This window comes from Bufo bufo, chromosome 4, assembly GCF_905171765.1.
Source record: "Bufo bufo chromosome 4, aBufBuf1.1, whole genome shotgun sequence".
NCBI classification, from domain to species: domain Eukaryota; kingdom Metazoa; phylum Chordata; class Amphibia; order Anura; family Bufonidae; genus Bufo; species Bufo bufo.
This window is the reverse complement of record NC_053392.1, coordinates 59,056,799-59,070,857: the sequence shown is the minus strand read 5'-3', so window position 1 is coordinate 59,070,857 and position 14,059 is coordinate 59,056,799. Positions and strand designations below refer to the sequence as shown.

Below are 14,059 nucleotides of genomic sequence, written 5' to 3'. Positions count from 1 at the left end.
GACCAATATAGCCACCTTTCTTTGCAAGGAAACTCATAAAGCTTGCCATCCATGGATTCTGTCAGTGTTTTGATCTGTTCACCATCAACATTGCGTGCAGCAGCAACCACAGCCTCCCAGACACTGTTCAGAGAGGTGTACTGTTTTCCCTCCTTGTAAATCTCACATTTGATGATGGACCACAGGTTCTCAATGGGGTTCAGATCAGGTGAACAAGGAGGCTGAAAGGAATCCATGTTCTTTATTATGTCAAAATGAATTCTGCTTTTTGCTGAAGTTTTGTTTCTATGTTAGGTACTAACTCTGATTGCTGTGAAACTAATATACTGTAAGGTTTCTATTCTCTGTAACCCTGAATCTTATCTCTTTGGCACTACTCCCGGACAATGTTCCTAATATGGAAGTTCAGTTTTTGTTTCTATTTCTCTGAGCGTAGAATGAAACGTGTTAATATGATAGGTTAAATACATAACATACGATGATATGCTAATAAAGAGGGTAAAGCCCCCTCTATATAACCTGTGTGCATTAAAAATAAACCTCAGAGTGTTCATTCAGTACATCACTGTTGTGTCTTTCGTTACCTACTGAGTGAAGCGCTCTCCTGACGTCAGAAAGGACTCAAACCAAGCCGATACTAGAAGTTTTGGTGCCAGGGGTACCAAGTGGGACTCAGAGATTCCTATCAGTCAGAGATTCCTATCAGTTGGGGGCTCGTTTCCGGGATCGGGAAGGTTTTCCTCGTGTTCGGTAAGGAAGGCATCTGTTATTGTCCTCTAGCCGATCCGAGAACCACATCTCGATCTAGTAAGTAGAACCTACAACTTCTAGTATAATTACTGTATCAGGGATACAGGGTACAGACTCCGGGAGTCTGGGGGAGTGACCCGGGGACTCCGGGAGTCCGCCGTGAGGATCACTCAGAGAAAATATAGTGCGCACTACATAATATTGTCTCAGGGAGACAAGGATGGAGCTTGGTTTGACTCTTTTAACGTTGTTTTAAAGTATAAGATTATTAGAGTTGAGATAAGGATACTGATGTCCGGGTGGTAAGTGTACGGACTGAAGTTCACTATTTGCATAGAGTTTTAAGGACATTGCATTGTTGTTTTACTGTGTTGCGGAGGTCTGCAATACGCCCCACCCCCGGCTGGGAGCAATCCATTAACCCGCAGATAGGTGAACACAAGCGGCAGACCAAAGCAACAAATTATATGTTTGATGAGACACTCTGATATTTTCTGATCAGACCTGAGTCCTTTGCCTAGTTGACAGCATTAATTTGTTGAATCCTTAACGCTTCAGTGCAGCCAGTCCTAGGAAAGTAGCATCATTAAAATATCAGACGGAATGGGGTCACAAGGGTCTAAAACAAATCATCCCAAACCTGAGACGGGAGAAACATGCAAAGTTTATGTTGCACGGTGTAGTCCCACAAATTACTTCCTATTTAACCCATGGGTGGATAACTTAGCTGGATGGACTGAGTTCATGCAAGCTGCTAGCCCTTTTTCCCAGGGACGGCGATAATAGCCCGTACCACATGGACATGATAAAGGGTCTTTGTCTGGGAGACAAAGAAACATGGCCACATTTTGACCATGACCCGTCCTAGGATTTGGATTACATGATACAAAGGAGTAGGGAATCCTCCAGAGTAAGTGATGTTATATGTGTAATATTATTATAGAAGACAAAAAAATTGTTCAATAATTTTCTTTCCCCAGCAGTGTAATGTGAGAATCCAGTTTTTAACAAGAATTATTATATATGTACAACATTAACTAAGAACACCTGACATATAAAATGATTTGGGTTTAACAAAATGACTTTATGATTATAACATGTATATTGTCTTACAGCGACAGACCATCAGCATTTCTGGGTGTGCTGTGGAAAGCTGTGTTTGTCTGTGCTGCAAGTTTTGGGATGAAACAAAGACAATTGTGTGATTAGGTTGAAAGACAAATGATTCAGTGGAATGTGAATGGGTGTGGCTCTGAGTTGTAGTGGAGTTGAAGGTGTGAAAGAGCCCTAATGGATGCTTTAGGAGAGCTGTGTGTGCAATTCAGTTTTAATGTTTAAGGGCGTGATTATGAGCTGTTTTGTGAAGATGAGTACATGAAATGTATATGAATGTGTATGGAGTACGATATTTGTTTTCATATAATATGCGCATTGAGAATTTTATTTTATTTTTCTTGAAGTTTTTGGTTTTTATTGGTGCCAACAGCATTGATCAAGCTGTAAATTTTTTTTTATTATTGAAGTCAATGAAAAGTTTTAGTGGGCCCTTTGTGTGTTCATGTCTGTATTGTCAGATCTGTTTGTTTCAATGTTTGCAGTTACGTGTTACATGTTAAGTGTTGTGCTTCACATCAGAGCTCTGTCCTCATGGACAGCTGGGACACTAATGACAGAGAGTAGGAGGACCACAGCGTCCGACTAAAAGGGGTGGACTTAGATGACTCAGAGTAGGATGCATGGTAGATAGCAGTGCAACCTCAAGTGTGTTAAGTAAAGATTTGTTCATTAAGCTTGACTTACAAGTGTCAGCCAAAAATCAGGGCATAAGAGTACACTCAGATCTCATTCCAGTCTCTACACCAGTGCCACTGATTCTTGCAAACATACAGAACCACCCAGAACTTAACAACATTAACCCTGCATTATGGTCTTCAAATGAATATGACACAGGATTCATAGATTGCACACCTTACAAAGCTACTGTAAAACCAGGTGTCATTTCAGTGTTCCAGAAACAATACCTACTGCCAAAAGAGAAACTTGATGGACTTAGGCCAATGATAAAAGAATTCCTACAAAAGGGAATCCTGGAAGAGGTGATTTCACCCTACAGCATGCCCGTGAATCCAGTGACAAAGGCAGATGGTATTACCCGCTTTGTACAGGATTTAAGGGCCATCAACAACATCATTGTGCCTATAGCCCCTGTTGTACCTGACATCACTCAATTACTATCTGCCATTCCAGCAGACGCTGTTTGGTTCAGTGTGATAGATCTGAAAAATGCATTCTTTTCTATCCCAGTTGACAAGAAGACCAGACTAATTTTTGCTTTTTTCTTTGACAGATGTCAACTGACCTGGGGCAGAAATGCCCTAGGGATATGCTGATTCACCTGTAGTGTACAGCATAGTCCTCCAAGCCACGTTAAAACCATGGCACCCCCCCCAAGGTTCCGTGTTGTTGCAATACGTGGATGATTTACTGTTGTGCAGTATGTCAGTGGAGGCCAACATTGAGGATGGTATATCACTGTTACAATGGTTGTTTGAATGTGGACACAAAGTGTCATTAGGGAAAATGCAATGGTGTAAACAGCAAGTCGAATACTTGGGGTTTGTCCTCAAAAGGGGGAAAAGAGGATCAGTCCAGGGAGAGTTCAGTCTGTAGCGGGCTTGGTCACCCCGCTCTCCAAGAAGGAAATGCTATCCTTCCTTGGAATGATAAACTACTGCAGACAATGGATCCCAGACTGTTCCTACTCTTGAGACAGGCAACACTGCAGGACAAACCTGATTTAATAAGATGGTCTTCAGAAATGTACAATGCATTTGATTATCTGAAATGTTCATTAATGTCAAGTCCAGGATTGGACCTCCCTGACTACAAACTTCCACATGTTTGCACGACAAAATTGTAAAACCATGGCGGGTGTACTGACACAAGAACACGGAGGCAAGTTGCATCCTTGTGTATTTTTTTCTCAAAGGTAATGCCCACCCCTGTTCAAGGGATGCCGGCATGTCTGTGTTCTCTTGCAGCCTGTGCTATGATGGTAGAGTTGGCAACTCCTTTCACAATGTGACGTTACACCATTTTTGCACACTACACATGATGTTATAGGCCTACTCAAGGGCATCCACACTCAACACAGCAGGCAGCTGAGCTCATTGCACTCACTAGAGCATGTATTCTACATACTGATAGATCTGTCACCATTTATACTGATAGTAGGTACACACATGGGGTAGTGTGGGACTATGGTATGATTTGACAGAGGAGAGGATCACGGCAGCAGATGGTAAGGATCATGTCTCACAGGGCAATGCGCTGGCAGATAAGGTGGCGAAACGAGTGGCCAAATGCAACCCCACAGGTCCATGTAACCATTGGGAGATGCCATGTTTGGCACCTCCAACCCCTGAGATGTCACAAATGCTTACTGATCTTTAAAGATATTCCACTGAACAGGAACAGCAAGACTGGTGTTATCCAGTATTGCAGAAAAATCCTAAGACAGGATTAGTCTGCAAAGAGGGGGTAGGATATAACAGCATTGAGAATCCTTGCAGATACTCATGGGAAGGCCTTTCCCCACCCCCTGGGCAAGGCGCCCAATGATAGTGCAGGAAGGTGATCTTGATTTAATAAGGGAAGAAAATGTCACCAAATTGATACAGGTTCTTAATAAAACTGAGGAGAAAGTTGCTTGTAAGTTTCCCTCTCTTCCACAGGAACCCACCCACCCATACAGGGTGGGGGATGAGGTAGTGATCAAAACACTGAAGAAAGGAAAATCCCAAGGTGACTTCGCATATGGCCCACCCACTACCATGGTCGCAGTAACCAGAACAGCCGTGCTGACTGAACAGTCTCCAACTTGGATCCACGCCACCCGAGTGAAGCTTGTGAGAACAAGAGAGGAGGCAGGAACGGAGGCAGACAGCCTTGGCCTTGAAGAAGGACAAGAGGTACTAACGGGGGCAGACAGCCCTGACCTCCAACAAGGCCCAGAGGTACTAACGGGGGCAGACAGCCCTGACCTCCAACATGATGAGCTCCTCACCCCTTTCTGGGAAATGGTTGAATGTACTGACTAAGATTGCTTCAATAATCTTGTTGATTTTACCAATTCGTAGTAAGGGAGAAGTAGCCGCAACTAGCAAGGGCGGCGTCATCACCTTTTGGTATAATTCATCTAACACTCACGTAGCTACCTACACCTTTTGCCTTTGTGATATATTGAAAACATGTTCATATTATAACTATTGTTCCAACAACTATGTAGAAGGACAGGCCTATATATGTGTAACAGACTCATACTGGGGAAAAGGTTGTGGATACTGGGGATCAGTGGGATGGAATACAGGGACAAAATGGGGATATAAACCAGAAAGCGCCCTCAAAAGGAGGGATAAAAATTCTAAGTCCCTTTTGACTAGAATGACACTCCTTGAGAGAGGGACGTGTTATGTGGACACCTCTTCAATGTATCATTGCAAAAAAAGGTCAGCGGAAATGAAGATTGTATTGACAATAGACAACCCTGGTAAATATGATGAAGGAGATTATGTACTAGGATGGTACTTCCATAAAATGTGGGGAGCTGAGACTTCTCAGGTAACACAAATGTTCAAACTTAGAGATATGTATAAGTCTAAGGAATACCAGCCCATCACAGGTGTCCCCAAAAACCCACTAGCCCCACATATAGTTTCTCTAAAAAACCTAAGGGCCATATCTAATCCCACATATGAGGATACTTTGGCCATGGGGACGGGTTTTTCTGATGTTAATTTGTGGCTGGAGTGGATGAAGTATAGTGCAGCCTCTGTGAATAAAAGTAACTGTTACATATGCGGTGCTGCCAAGCCACACCTAGGTACCGTACCCCTAGTGTTACCAGAAAGTGTGGAAGAATGTTTTTTTTGACTCTTTTTGTTAATATGTCTTATAACCACAGTGCATGTACAGAATGGAAATCAAAATACCCTCTTTTGTTAAAAAATCCTCGCCTAGGGGCAGGCATCCAGGTATATCCAGGTAACTACACATGTTACAAGGGGAGTACACATGGGAGGAATGTACAGAATTTCACCAAAGGTTATTGTCACAAATACAGCAATCTGAACATATCCCTCACTCAGAACCAAGTGTACTCCATAGGAGATGTGTACTGGATCTGTGGAGATGGAAAAATAAGATCCAGATTGGAAGGTGCCTGGAAAGGTGAATGTGCGCTTGCCAAAGTTATAATGAACATGCACATTTTTACTGAATCAGATATTATAGACAAAGGGGTGCTAAAGAGAAACAAAAGAAGCAGCCCCCTTTCAAGTTTTGACCCCCATGTGTATATAGATGCAATAGGTGTTCCAAGAGGGGTCCCAGATGAGTTCAAAGCTAGAGATCAAGTAGCCGCCGGATTTGAATCAATATTTCCCATCATTACTGTGAATAAAAATGAGGATTGGATAAATTACATATACTACAATCAGCAAAGGTTTGTAAACTATACCAGAGATGAATTTCAAGGGGTAGCAGAACAACTACAAGCAGACTCAATCATGACATTCCAGAATTGAATGGTGTTGGATATGATTCTTGCAGAGAAGGGCGGAGTGTGCCGAGTATTGATTGATCCAACCTCCTGCTGCACATACATACCAAATAATACTGGCCCCACTGGTAAGGTTACAATAGCTATAAAAAAAAAAAAGCTTGAAGATCTGTCAGTAGAACTGAAAAAGAACTCAGGTATAAATGATCCATGGGATCAATACTTTGGGTGGTTCACAAATTGGAAACAAGGTCTCATGCAACTAGGGATTGTCATACTAATAGTAATTGTAGTAATAGGTGTAGTAGTATTATGTGTTATTCCCTGTGTGAGACGAATGCTAGAAAAAGGGCTCTCTAATATGTCATTATATCAGACTACTGTACCCCAGGAGGATCGAAGCCCAGATGGGTATAAGAATTACCTAATATCGTATAGAGAGAAAAAGGACAAGGAAGGAAAGAACCATGTAGTGTGATCCACTAAAGGTTCTTAAGAGGGGATTTGAAAGGAATCCATGTTCTTTATTATGTCAAAATGAATTCTGCTTTTTGCTGAAGTTTTGTTTCTATGTTAGGTACTAACTCTGATTGCTGTGAAACTAATATACTGTAAGGTTTCTATTCTCTGTAACCCTGAATCTTATCTCTTTGGCACTACTCCCGGACAATGTTCCTAATATGGAAGTTCAGTTTTTGTTTCTATTTCTCTGAGCGTAGAATGAAACGTGTTAATATGATAGGTTAAATACATAACATACGATGATATGCTAATAAAGAGGGTAAAGCCCCCTCTATATAACCTGTGTGCATTAAAAATAAACCTCAGAGTGTTCATTCAGTACATCACTGTTGTGTCTTTCGTTACCTACTGAGTGAAGCGCTCTCCTGACGTCAGAAAGGACTCAAACCAAGCCGATACTAGAAGTTTTGGTGCCAGGGGTACCAAGTGGGACTCAGAGATTCCTATCAGAGGCCATGTCATTAGATTTTCTTCTTTTATACCCTTTCTTGCCAGCCACGCTGTGGAGTACTTGGACGCGTGTGATGGAGCATTGTCCTGCATGAAAATCATGTTTTTCTTGAAGGATGCAGACTTCTTCCTGTACCACTGCTTGAAGAAGGTGTCTTCCAGAAACTGGCAGTAGGACTGGGAGTTGAGCTTGACTCCATCCTCAACCCGAAAAGGCCCCACAAGCTCATCTTTGATGATACCAGCCCAAATCAGTACTCCACCTCCACCTTGCTGGCGTCTGAGTCGGACTGGAGCTCTCTGCCCTTTACCAATCCAGCCACGGGCCCATCCATCTGGCCCATCAAGACTCACTCTCATTTCATCAGTCCATAAAACCTTAGAAAAATCAGTCTTGAGATATTTCTTGGCCCAGTCTTGACGTTTCAGCTTGTGTGTCTTGTTCAGTGGTGGTCGTCTTTCAGCCTTTCTTACCTTGGCCATGTCTCCATTGCACACCTTGTGCTTTTGGGCACTCCAGTGATGTTGCAGCTCTGAAATATGGCCAAACTGGTGGCAAGCGGCATCTTGGCAGCTGCACGCTTGACTTTTCTCAGTTCATGGGCAGTTATTTTGCGCCTTGGTTTTTCCACACGCTTCTTGCGACCCTGTTGACTATTTTGAATGAAACGCTTGATTGTTCGATGATCACGCTTCAGAAGCTTTGCAATTTTAAGAGTGCTGCATCCCTCTGCAAGATATCTCACTATTTTTGACTTTTCTGAGCCTGTCAAGTCCTTCTTTTGACCCATTTTGCCAAAGGAATGCCTAATAATTATGCACACCTAATATAGGGTGTTGATGTCATTAGACCACACCCCTTCTCATTACAGAGATGCACATCACCTAATATGCTTAATTGGTAGTAGGCTTTCGAGCCTATACAGCTTGGAGTAAGACAACATGCATAAAGAGGATGATGTGGTCAAAATACTCATTTGCCTAATAATTCTGCACGCAGTGTATAATACTGTCTTCTATCTACGTGAATATAACTTTTATAATACTGCTCCTATGTACAAGAATATAACTACTATAATACTGCCCCCTATGTACAAGAATATAACTACTATAATACTGCCTCCTATGTACAAGAATATAACTACTATAATACTGCTCCTATATACAAGAATATAACTACTATAATACTGCTCCTATATACAAGAATAGAACTACTATAATACTGCCCCCTATGTACAAGAATATAACTACTATAATACTGCTCCTATGTACAAGAATATAACTACTATAATACTGCCCCCTATGTACAAGAATATAACTACTATAATACTGCTCCTATGTACAAGGGTATAACTACTATAATACTGCTCCTATGTACAAGAATATAACTACTATAATACTGCCCCCTATGTACAAGAATATAACTACTATATGAGACAGGTAGATTGTAACTATAGACGTTCTTGCCGGTCTGGTGTCTAACTGCACATCTCGTGAATATTAATGACACAGGACACATCGGTGAAGTTATATTTTTATTACAAAAATATATTAGACAAGTCTGAGGTTAGGTCTATTTCCTACAGGTAAAGCTCTTCATCATAGAAAAGGAGTAGACAATCTGTGCTTCTTCATTCTTCAGTGCAGACATGTATGAGACATAGAATGAGGAGACCCCGCATCTCATTAAATACCCCCACCATCTCAATTAGAGGACAGAACAGAATGGATTCATTACAGGTCATTAGATAATGGATTTCAGGTCCTAGTAGGTAGAATCCCACAGTCATGAATAGACATGTATCATAGCTGGTGACAACATGCTGCAACGCGTTTCAGGTCTTTTTGGTTATTCTTTAGTAAGTTCCTATTTACTGCTATGGGATAAGATCACCACAGTATATTATTATTATCTCGGTTGCACTGGGCTGTAACACCTTCCGTAATTTCTTAAAAAGTTTTCTAGAGATTATTAATAAGAGTACGGACGTCCTCCAACATTCCCAAGTCATGTTAAAGAAAAAAATTTAAAAGGGGTTTTCAAGGAGTAAAATTTTGATCTGATCGGTGGGGGTCTGACTCCCGATGATTAGCTCCGGTGGACGTTGCGGCCACTTTCGAGGCCATTGATGTCACGTTCATCGGTCACATGGCCTATGTGCAGCTCACCTTCCCTGAAGTGAATGGGGCTGGCCTGCAATACCGAGCAGCGTCGCTATACAATGTGCCTGGCTATTTTCAGAAGTCCCATGGCAGTAAATGCAGAGCGCACCGTGCATGTATGGCTGCCTCTTCATTCACCGTTGCGCCAAAGGTGCAGGACAGGACTTGTCCCCTCTCCTGTCATGTCTGTTTCAGTAACTACTCACATTCCCCATGTAACAACAATTCTGGGGCACCAATTCCTATGGTTCTATGTTGTGCCAATCCTTTATTATTCCTGCTAGAAGTGATCAATGCATTACTAGCATCTGAAATAATGGTCCAGTTGGGTGTTACCAGTTGGGGGAGTGTCCATGAACAGTTTGACACTATATAATCGGTGCTGCCAGTGTCAGAATGTGCTCAAACTTGTAACACCCATTGCAAACCGATAGCAATTCATAACTCCTAGCAGGAATAATAGAGGAATTGTACAACATACAGTCATAAGAATAGACGGTTCAGAACTGTTATTACATGGGGAATGCAAGTAGTTACTAAAACAGACAAGTTAGGAGAGGGGACAGCTCCTCTTTAAAGGGGTGTTCCAGGATATATATTAATGGCTGCTAGTGTATAACCAGTGGGAGTCCTAACCTCGGGGGGGGGGGGGGGGGGGGTCCCATCACCGAACAGCTTCATCCATACGTATGGCTATGACTAAAAACTACGCAAAGCCCTATCCACTAGAATGGCAGAAGCAGCAGTACCTTTGTGTCCTGACAGTAGGCCATCAATCTCAGAAAACCCCTTTTGGGTAAGGCCACGCGTAGTCACTACAGTATATAATTTGTAGGAACAGTCTATATCAAACACATAAAGTTGCTCAAAAAACTTCAAAAAACAATACACATTAGTGCAAACCCTGTATATCCCACATGTAATAGACAACCTCCCGCTATAACCTCCTAGTGCTGCACTACACTCCCTGGACTAGTCAGTGGCAGTGGTCACCCATCATTCCTACATTAATGTTATATGGGGGGGGTGACAAAGTAAATTCCTCATGACACCTTTGGACACTGCGGTTGCCCCCGTAAATCATATAATCTACACAAAGTGCTATGTGCTAAGGCAGCGGTCTGTGACTGGTGGCTTTCAGGCTGTCCTCAAACTACAAGAACCTGCACATTGCTATGGACTCGCATATCAATAAAAGGTTAGGGTACGCGGCAGGTGGGCCCGGCTAGGGTACGAGGCAGGTGGGCACGGCTAGGGTACGAGGCAGGTGGGCCCGGCTAGGGTACGAGGCAGGTGGGCCCGGCTAGGGTACGAGGCAGACTGCCTGGCAGTGGAAATGGGAGGCTGTATCTCTTCCCCTATACTACTGCTCTCCAACCTATGGTGCAACTACAACTCTCAGCATGCCTCGTGGCTTGCTTTCTTGGAGTTGCAACAGGTTGTAGACTGTTAATCTAGACGATGCCACAAGGCATGGCTCACAGAAGGTGAGGTGACACTGGGGAAAGGTCCTCCACCGCTGTGTGCTGCCCTCCGCCTCAGAGCTGTTTAGAGAAGGCACTTTATATAAAATCTCAGTATTGCAGTCTACAGACAGTACCAAACACAGAACGTCACAGCTCTACATTAGTGTTAATCGAGCATGCTCGGCCGAACACCATTTTGACTCGAGCATTGCGATGCTCGGCCGAACACCGAATGTGCTCAAGCCAGTGTATTTAAATCTAATTTAGCCTCTATTTTTGAAAATTTTCTGTTGGGATTTAAACTCACATCCTTCTACATTAGAGGCAAGAACCTTAACCACTCAGCTATAAAGCTGAATGATATACTGTGTCAGAAAAACCTCATAGTAGTTTCTAATGTAGTAAGTATTCCTATACAGCAATTCCTATACAGCAGAAGTATCATTGTATATTTAACTGCAGGTTAACATGCAGCTCTATAGCGTAGTGGTTAAGGTTCTTGGCTCTAATGTAGAAGGTTGTGAGTTCAAATCCCAGCAGAAACAGAGGCTACATTTAATTTAAACATTATTTATATATATATATATATATATATATATATATATATACGCATACACACACACACACACACACAGTTGCAAGAAAAAGTATGTGAACCCTTTGGAATGATATGGATTTCTGCACAAATTGGTCATAAAATGTGATCTGATCTTCATCTAAGTCACAGCAATAGACAATCACAGTCTGCTTAAACTAATAACACACAAAGAGTTAAATGTTACCATGTTTTTATTGAACACACCATGTAAACATTCACAGTGCAGGTGGAAAAAGTATGTGAACCCTTGGATTTAATAACTGGTTGAACCTCCTTTGACAGCAATAACTTCAAACAAACGTTTCCTGTAGTTGCAGATCAGACGTGCACAACGGTCAGGAGTAATTCTTGACCATTCCTCTTTACAGAACTGTTTCAGTTCAGCAATATTCTTGGGATGTCTGGTGTGAATCGCTTTCTTGAGGTCATGCCACAGCATCTCAATCGGGTTGAGGTCAGGACTCTGACTGGGCCACTCCAGAAGGTGTATTTTCTTCTGTTTAAGCCATTCTGTTGTTGATTTACTTCTATGCTTTGGGTCGTTGTCCTGTTGCAACACCCATCTTCTGTTGGGCTTCAGCTGGTGGACAGATAGCCTTAAGTTCTCCTGCAAAATGTCTTGATAACCTTGGGAATTCATTTTTCCTTCGATGATAGCAATCCGTCCAGGCCCTGACGAAGCAAAGCAGCCCCAAACCATGATGCCCCCACCACCATACTTCACAGTTGGGATGAGGTTTTGATGTTGGTGTGCTGTGCCTCTTTTTCTCCACACATAGTGTTGTGTGTTTCTTCCAAACAACTCAACTTTGGTTTCATCTGTCCACAGAATATTTTGCCAGTACTGCTGTGGAACATCCAGGTGCTCTTGTGCAAACTGTAAACGTGCAGCAATGTTTCTTTTGGACAGCAGTGGCTTCCTCTGTGGTATCCTCCCATGAAATTCATTCTTGTTTAGTGTTTTACGTATCGTAGATTTGCTAACAGGGATGTTAGCATATGCCAGAGACTTTTGTAAGTCTTTAGCTGACACTCTAGGATTCTTCTTCACCTCATTGAGCAGTCTGCGCTGTGCTCTTGCAGTCATCTTTACAGGACGGCCACTCCTAGGGAGAGTAGCAGCAGTGCTGAACTTTCTCCATTTATAGACAATTTGTCTTACCGTGGACTGATGAACAGCAAGGCTTTTGGAGATACTTTTATAACCCTTTCCAGCTTTATGCAAGTCAACAATTCTTAATCATAGGTTTTCTGAGAGCTCTTTTGTGCGAGGCATCGTTCACATCAGGCAATGCTTCTTGTGAAAAGCAAACCCAGAACTGGTGTGTGTTTTTTATAGGGCAGGGCAGCTGTAACCAACACCTCCAATCTCATCTCATTGATTGGACTCCAGTTGGCTGACACCTCACTACAATTAGCTCTTGGAGGTGTCATTAGTCTAGGGGTTCACATACTTTTTCCACCTGCACTGTGAATGTTTACATGGTGTGTTCAATAAAAACATGGTAAAATTTAATTCTTTGTGTGTTATTAGTTTAAGCAGACTGTGATTGTCTATTGTTGTGACTTAGATGAAGATCAGATCACATTTTATGACCAATTTGCGCAGAAATCCAAATCATTCCAAAGGGTTCACATACTTTTTCTTGCAACTGTATATATATATATATATATATATATATATGTTTTTAGCCATAATATATTTACATATATTATTATAAATTTAGAATATATAATATATGTAAATATATTATGGCTAAAAAACATCAGTAGTAGTTTCCCACATATTATGCATTCATATATATCAGAAGTAAGAGATTATATATATATACAGTACAGACCAAAAGTTTGGACACACCTTCTCATTCAAAGAGTTTTTTTTTATTTTCATGACTATGAAAATTGTAGATTCACACTGAAGGCATCAAAACTATGAATTAACCCATGTGGAATTATATACATAACAAACAAGTGTGAAACAACTGAAAATATGTAATATTCTAGGTTCTTCAAAGTAGCCACCTCTTGCTTTGATTACTGCTTTGCACACTCTTGGCATTCTCTTGATGAGCTTCAAGAGGTAGTCCCCTGAAATGGTTTTCACTTCACAGGTGTGCCCTGTCAGGTTTAATAAGTGGGATTTCTTGCCTTATAAATGGGGTTGGGACCATCAGTGGCGTTGAGGAGAAGTTAGGTGGATACACAGCTGATAGTCCTACTGAATAGACTGTTAGAATTTGTATTATGGCAAGAAAAAAGCAGCTAAGTAAAGGAAAACGAGTGGCCATCATTACTTTAAGAAATGAAGGTCAGTCAGTCAGCCGAAAAATTGGGAAAACTTTGAAAGTAAGGGCTATTTGACCATGAAGGAGAGTGATGGGGTGCTGCGCCAGATGACCTGGCCTCCACAGTCACCGGACCTGAACCCAATCGAGATGGTTTGGGGTGAGCTGGACCGCAGAGTGAAGGCAAAAGGGCCAACAAGTGCTAAGCATCTCTGGGAACTCCTTCAAGACTGTTGGAAGACCATTTCAGGGGACTACCTCTTGA

The 14,059-nt window shown here is 42.0% G+C and overlaps 1 long non-coding RNA gene across 1 annotated transcript in view; it reads left to right on the top strand.

Moving 5' to 3' along the window:
- Positions 1 to 10,311, top strand: part of LOC120997274 — an 87,421-nt gene extending 77,110 nt beyond the window's left edge. Inside the window, exon 3 of the long non-coding RNA XR_005778135.1 lies at positions 9,548 to 10,311. This is a non-coding gene — a long non-coding RNA (uncharacterized LOC120997274). The remainder of the gene's footprint in view (positions 1 to 9,547) is intronic.
- The last annotated feature ends 3,748 nt before the right edge of the window (positions 10,312 to 14,059 follow it).